General features: G+C 36.2%; 1 pseudogene; it reads right to left on the bottom strand.

Annotated features, from left to right (window-relative positions):
- Positions 1-2,091: 2,091 nt before the first annotated feature.
- Positions 2,092-2,608, bottom strand: LOC114211487 (cilia- and flagella-associated protein 276-like; annotated as a pseudogene).
- Positions 2,609-8,005: the final 5,397 nt, after the last annotated feature.

The following is an 8,005-nucleotide window of genomic DNA, read 5'->3' as shown; positions in this document are numbered from 1 at the left end:
TTTAGTTAGTTTGCTTTTATTTTGTATTTGTTACAATATAGAGTTGGGTTGTGAGGACACAACACAACTTACAATGCCATTTTAATGCTCAGAGATCTAGAAACTACACAACATAAAGCAGAGTCAGAGGAATCTTTGTGGTTTACAGATGTCCAGTTGGTCAGTTAATATAATGTTGAAGGAAAGAGTTCCAGAAATCATTGACTATCCACCGTCCCATTATAGTTGGACAGAAATTGTATATTTGACTTGACATGTTTTGAATAGAGTTGTGACTCGAGAATCTACCCCAATGCCCCATTCCTCCTCCAGCAACAATTAGGTAAGGCTTTGACCCACGCCTAGGTTCACGTCAAGGCATCTCACTTTTCACTTTTGAGCTCCTATTCCTTTCATAGATACTCCTTTTTTAATCTATGGTTTCTTCATCATTTACTAGTTTTGTAGCTTATTTTTTTTATCTAGTAAAATTCCTTGAACATCTGCTTTGTGCTCAGGATGGGGAAGGATGCAATCATGAGAATGAATGGCTGAAAGTCTAGTGGTCAAAAAAGCATAAAATGCTGAACTTATGGAGCATAGTCTGGACTATAAGTGGGCCACTTGAAGTATGGACCACAACTTTGTGGTAGTCCACAAGATGAATATAGAATTTGAAAGTAAGTCTTAGAAACTTTTATAGCAATTTGACATGGCTCCAATGTGATCAATGGACTCATCTTGTTAAACAGGGTATAGACCAGTTTGGCATGATTGAATTCATGTGGTTAATCACCTATGACATGAACTAATTACACATGGTAAGACTGTAGGTAAGTACTGCTATGATCTTCAGTATATCTACTTCAAGAAGCACTGACCTGTAAGAAATATATAGCAACCGTCAAACTGCAAAACCTCTTTTAGAGATTCTCTAAATTCTCATTTAATCTATGTTCCCTAATGATTTTTAACAATTGATTTCATGTTAAAAGATATGGAGAAAAGGAGTATACTTTGTAGATGACAAGATAAGATACTAACATTTTTTACCATTTTATCAAAGATTAATTTCAGGCAAGCTGGCATAGCCTCCTGGATCCACCATAATCACAACTTTCTAGCAAAATTGACTAAATAATAATAACTAAGAATAAAGATCTACTTCATATCCAGTGTGTTTTAGAAACACTTTAGGTCTATGAGAGTGCTTATTTTAATGTGTTAATCAGTTAGACACACCCTAATAAAGGCATACTTTCCCTTATATTTGGCCTGAAGTCAAGTTTTTGTCTAAAAATTGCTATTAGGACATTTTTTATTTAAATTGTGATAGGAATCGACTATTTATAAGGAGTATTTGTCAACTTTTTTTTTGAGGGACAGAGTTCCAATATCTTGGGTCTTATAAAGGTAAAAATTCTCAGTCATCTCCTAGTCCTTATGTTCTTTAATGATCTTAGGTACAAGAATATGCAAATGTGGAAATTATATGTTGTTCAATATGCTTTCCATGTAAAATTTCTGAGATTGAGTGGAAAGTATTTCTTTTATTCAATCAACAAAACTGTTGAGGATCTGCTATGTGCCAGACAGCCTTGGGGGAAATATACAGAAGATTCTGGTCCTATTCCACAAAAGCTCAGTGGTCTCATGTGAAAGATACACACATATAAATAATGACAACCCAACATGACAGATGTTATGATGGATGTGGACACAAAATGCTATGTACAGGCAGTTCTTGCTTTTCACAGTCATATGGAACCTTAAAAATGTACAAGCTGAAATTGTGCAAAGCGATATTAATAATCAATAAGAAAAATTATGACTGTTCTGTGACCTTTAATTTTTTTTCAAACATTAAAGCTATCTTAGTGTTGGTATTAAACATATAGATAAATGAAGATTAGTGAAATCAATATTTAGTACACTGTAATTTAAATATTAGAAACTTTGAGAATTAAAGTGTTTCATCTCATTGTAAAAAACAAAAATTGTCAAAGTCGTTTTATTTTTTTATTTATTTATTTTTCCAGAACAATTCTATTTAATGGAGGTGGGCAGCAGGATGTTCCACTATGATTAATTTAGTCCAGGGACCTGTCAACATTAGGTAGAGAAGAAACAACCATCATTCTTTCGGGAGTAGCCTCCATTGGTGGCTGCAGTGTGAAGGGACACTATGGATGCCTGGATGCTGTGGATAGACTCCTTCTTAGGGTTGAGCCAGTGTCTGATGTTAGCTCGGGAAGTGATGGAAGGTGGCGGAGGAGGGGGTAAAAGTTCTCCAGGGAATTGGGTCTTGATGATTCCATGGGTATCCTGGGTGGTCTCCTGGTGTTAAAAGTATCTCACTTTTGTTCTTGAACGTCCCTGTGTGATGGTTGTACAAGGCTGCTAAGCGGAAATCCAGGTCATCCTTTGGTGTCTCAGGATCAAAAAAATAAACATCCCGCCTCATGGAGGTGATTGTGGGAGTTGAGCTGAGCTGACTCCGGGGTTCCTATTGCTGAGCAAGGTAAGCTGGGTTCTTATATGGCAGTTTCTTGGAAGCCCGGAGTTTTCCCAGGAAGGTACCATCATTATCCAATGTAGGGTGCTGGAAGGGGTCTCGGGTGAAAGGCATGGTAAAATGCGGAGTGAGCCGCTGGTGTTGTCAAAGTCGTTTTAATAGTGCTTTTCTTCTTCTCATTAATATGGAGCAAGCATCTTTTCTATGCCTTGGTCAGCTGCCATATTCCCTTCTAAGTGTGATAACACTTTATCCCTTGTACTTTCAATGTCATGAAATTTCTTCAAGAATTCCTTTCATGTGAAGATTTGTTGGTTTTTGGTTTTGTGTTTGTGTTTTGTTTTTGTTGCCATTGTCACTTCTTCTGGGACATCTTCATCCTTTCATCACAACCACTTTCCTCATTCATGTCCATAAGCTCACCTCCAGTCAGTTCCTCTGGCAGCACATCGAGGGTATCTCAGCCAGTGGCAGTAGTCAACGTTCCCTTAGTAGGCTCTTTCTCCTATAATTCTATTTATGTTCAATTCCAATTTCTCTTTCAGCATTGTCACCTTTCATTTCTTTGCTACACTTTTGCCACTGATGGCCAATTCCCTCTGTCAATGATCCATTTTGTAAAATATCATGTGGGTTTATCCCTAGGAGACAAGGAGGCAATGCAAGTATATGCTTTGTAGTCTATTCATAAACTGAATAACCTATGTGCAATGACCAATCACCAACAAATTTTATTTGTTTTTTTATTTTACATATATGAAACTTTTTATTTATTTATGTACTTTTAATTTAAATTTTAGGTACTTAACATACCGTACAATATTGGTTTCTGGAGTAGAATTCAATGATTCATACCAATAAATTTTAAAAGAAGAAACATGATTGGTCGCTGATCATGATGCACTGAAGAGCTAGCAGCAAAGTTTGTGCTTTATACAATTACTCATAGTTTATATAAGCTGGTAAGTGAAAGTTGAACTGTGTTGTTGAGGAACTGGTATTATTTAATTGAACCATGGTAACTGAACTCATGTGTAGTGGAATGACAAAAATCAAGGGCTGCCTATGTAGAATGACATGGAGACCTTAAAATATAAATTAATAAGAGCATAGTCCATCCAGGGATGGCCAGTCAGTCTACCTGGAACTAGGGTTGTATGAGGAAGATGGAGGTCATACAGAATCGGTAGAGTTGAGGCTTGAGACAAAACTGTGGTTAAATTTAGCATAAAATTCCCATGTAACTGTCGCCATCCTGCCTGTTAAGAAACTGCTCTTAACTTCATTCCTACCTTACCTAGTTCTTTCCCCATTCTCACCAAAGGTTACCCAAGATATCAAAACTGCAGTCCTTAAGTCACCCTTTCTAATCCATCATTTGAACCTGGTCTTTGTGCAGGCTCTGAGAATTGTTAACAACCATTCACCCCTCTGTGCGAGCATGTCACTTCCTCCTTACAGCCAGCTCGAAGTGATAGCAGAAGCCTACTCGGGGCTGTCTCAACATTTTTGTTAAGGAGATGTCTTTGCTTTCCCCCCATGAAATGAGAATCACAGACACTGGCAGTAAGCGAGGTCATCTATATCTGACTGTGGCCATGTAGCGGAATAGTGAAAAGCCCAGTGGACTCAGTGAGGCTGAATGTTTCTGTTCCTAGTTCACCCATTACTTTCCTTGAGCAACACATTTCACTTCTCTAATTCTAAGTTTCCATAATGATAAAAAGATCTCAGCCCTCTCAGATATACTTCTCTAAAGACTGTGACTACCTTGGGTTTGTTGTGTGTTTTCTCAAAAATTATACTTTAGCTATAGGCATGCAGCAAGAAGGAAAAGGCAAGATTGAAAAGCCAAATAGAATTCCGCTCTTAAGAATTGATGAAGGTTCACTTGACATTCACTGTCAGAAGCAATGGATCTTTCTCCAGAATAATCTTGAAGAGTTTTTCCCCTTCCCAACAACTCCCAAGCAGCTGGGTCTAATGATCTATACAATAGTGAAGTTCTGCCTGAGTTCTTGATTGCTGATTTCCTTTAGCAACTCCCTAGCAACAAAACGCAATAGCAGTTGCCACTACAAACTTGACCTCGATTCTTTTCACAGAAGAGAACATAGGATATGGACAAAAATATCCTTTTTCTCACATAGCATTAAATAGTTTAATTATGAAATACATACATATATGTATTAAAATACATACGAACAGACTCAACTAAGGAACAGAGAAAAAACAATAATGATTTAAAATAAAAAATACTGAAGTTTTTGGAAGATAATGACAGAAGAAACTCAAATAAGTGTGGTAAAAATAAGGAGCAGGAATAAAGTTAACTTAGAGAATTTGTAAGAGAAGGAAATTGAAAGTGGAGGTAGTGATGTGTGAATAAGGCCTAGAAATGGTCATTCAGCTAACCCTGTCAGGGTGCCTGGGCAGCTCAGTCAGTTGAGCATCCAACTCTTGATTTTGGCTCAGGTCATGATCTCAGTCCCCAGCCACCACACACACCGGGCTCAGCAGGGAGTCTGCTTGAGATTATCTCTCTCCCTCTGCCCCTCCCCCCACTCATACCCTCTCTCTTTCTCTCTATCTAAAATAAATTAATTAATTTAAAAAAAAAAGCTAAGCCTGTCTTCACACTCTCCAAGACATGATAATGCAGTTATATTAGGTATCAAGTTTAGAAACCCAGAAACAGTGAAAACACAAGGCATTATCTTTGTGTCTAAATACATGTATAATGCACCCTGGAAATACAAAGAAACAAGGCTGTTTGAAACAAGCAACTTGAATTGCATGTGTTTAGGAGTCCCACATTATGAGCTAATAATGGCCATGGAACTGAAGAGATTTTTCTCTTCAAAACTGATTCTCAATTTGAAGAATTTCTCAAAAATACAGAAAGAAAGACAGAATATTAAATTTGCTCATTGCCTTTCCATGTATTCTTTTCAAACTGAAACAGTACAAATGCTGCTTTTTTGCTCTTCACTGAGAATATGCAGCACTTGAAAATAAGATTGAGTGTGAGAGAGACAACAGGAAGGGAAAGAACCACACCCCAAAATAATGCTCTTCCACTGCATTTTTAAAGAAGCTTCTGTCTACAGTAATGCCATACTTTTTCTGTTTCAGTCTTAATTTTTTTCAAAGTATGACTTAAGTAATAGTGGCACCTGAAGTTCAGTAAGTCTTGCCAGTTAGAACTTGGCTGTACCAAGTAGAGGGAATAAACTAAAGGTCATTGCTGTTCTTACTTATCAACAGACTAGAAAAATCAAATAAACAAACAAACAAAAATAGAATTAAAAAGGCAACCAGAAAGTTTGGCCGATTCACAAATTGACAGGGATGTTTATTTTAATTTGTTTTTATTCAGAATTTTCTAAAATTGCTCCCTTCTCAATAACCTCTGGCCATTAGCATAGAAAAAGAATGGGCAGTTCTCTGGAAATCTATTTGAATTATAAAAATGCACTCATTGCAAAGTCATTGGGCACATGGACAAAATAAACATGTACTCTTACTCCTGAGAAACTATTTTATGGATCTTCTCAACTCATTCGAATTTTCTCAAGTGGCCTGAATGAGACGTATGAGGATCATTATTACCTCAGACCCCACAAAGGTGATTTTTACAGGAATAGGATAAGAAGAGAATTTCAAAGGTTCAGATCCTCACAGAAGAGACTCGATTTCTGTTTTGAGAAATAGATTTCCCATAAAAGAGACCATGAGTTGCAAACAACTGCCTTGAAGTTAGAGTATATCATACAAGTTATGATTGGTGTCTACATTTTGTAGCCCTAATTGTACTGTGCAGTTAAAGTGTCAGGTCACTCAGAAGTGCTATAATTTGTTGTTGAAAAAGATGATGTTATTTGCATTTTGAGATCATTTTTCTGTAGGTTTCTGTTGAAGCCATGGCAATTAAAATAATTGATCAGTATTTGGGTTTGCAAAAAAATTTTTTCAATGAATTCCACATATACAGGTCTACTTGCATGGGCCAAGGAAAGAAAAGGATGGAGAAGATAGTAGACTGGAAACTCATTAAGGAAGGACAAATCTTCACCTAGAAGATCAATAGCTATAGAAGAGCTATGGAGTCATGGACATATTTTTCTTCTTTATGAACCCTTCACTTAGTTGGCAAATATTCTTCTTGTTAAACTTTGTTATTGTCTGCTGATTGAAATTGCTTCAGAGTCTCCTACAGCCTATTTTATCTCCTTACAGTCTTTTAAGTCTTAATTTGCAAAAATCACATTCTTTTTTAAATTAAAAGATATATACATTTAAAAAAATATAATATAGCATGTCTTTTCCAAACACAGTACCCAAAACAAGACAAAAGTAATGAAAAGGCTTATCCTTGGAATCCTTTTAGTTAAATTTATCCTCCTCATTTAAGTTGTGGCATATTATTTTTTCTTATTGCTTCTGTGTCCATCAAATCACATCATGGCATGAATTTCATTTTCTTCACTTGGATTTATGAAGTTCTTTGAGAGCTGAATTTATGCCTTCAAATTATTTTGTATAATATGTAACAGTAAAGTAATAGAATTAATGTTTTTAATTGTATCAAATAACCTATATGTAGAAATGTGCACAAATCATAAATGCACACTGCTCTGAACTCTAACATATTAAATACATTCATGTAACCACCTATCAAATCAAGACACAGAATATTACCAGCATCCCCAGAAGCTCTCTTCATACTCCCTTCCATCACTTTACTCAGCCAAGCATAACCACTCTCTTGAGTTCCTAACATACTATCATAGATTAATTTTGCCTGATTTTGGACACTAAATAAATAAAACCATATATTATGTACTCTTTGTGTCTGGCTTTCTGTTGTTGTTTCTCACCACGTTTGTGAGATTCGTCCCTGTTGCCTGTAGTTTCTGTTCGTTAATTCTCATCTCTGTGTAAAATTCTACTGAGGGAATATGCCACAATTTACTTAACTTTTCCACTCTTGACTGGCATTTGACAAGTTCTAGTTTGGGGCTATTATAAATATTGCTGCCATCAACATCCTTGTACATGTCTCTTGGTGAAAATATGTACTTATTTCAGTGGGATATATATCTAGGAGTGAAATTTCTGAGTCGCGGAGAATGTATATTTTCAGCTTAGTAAATACTGCTGGAGGGTTTCCAAAGTGGTTGTACAATTTATACCCACAAGCAGTATTCCAGGTTCAGGTTGTGCCACCTTTTTGTCAGCACTTAGATTTGTCTGTCTTTTCCTTCGTAATTCATGTGAGTGTGTAGTGCTATAGCATTATGTTTTTAATTTGTTTCCCTCAAGGTTCATCACTTTTTCATACATGTATTGCTATTTCATGTGTTGTTATTATTTCATATGTTTATTGGCCATTTTGATATGCTCTTTGTGATATGCTTTTAAGACTTTGCCCATTTTTCTTTTGAGATGTTTAGTTCTTAATTTTTTAAAGGGGGGAGGGGCAGAGGGAGAGTAGAGAGAGAATCTCAA

Source organism: Eumetopias jubatus, unplaced genomic scaffold (assembly GCF_037043125.1).
Source record: "Eumetopias jubatus isolate StellerSeaLion01/CBP00866 unplaced genomic scaffold, mEumJub1_p1.0 scaffold_3, whole genome shotgun sequence".
Lineage (NCBI taxonomy): Eukaryota > Metazoa > Chordata > Mammalia > Carnivora > Otariidae > Eumetopias > Eumetopias jubatus.
Note: the sequence above shows the minus strand (reverse complement) of the source record. Positions and strands in the feature narration are given on the sequence as shown.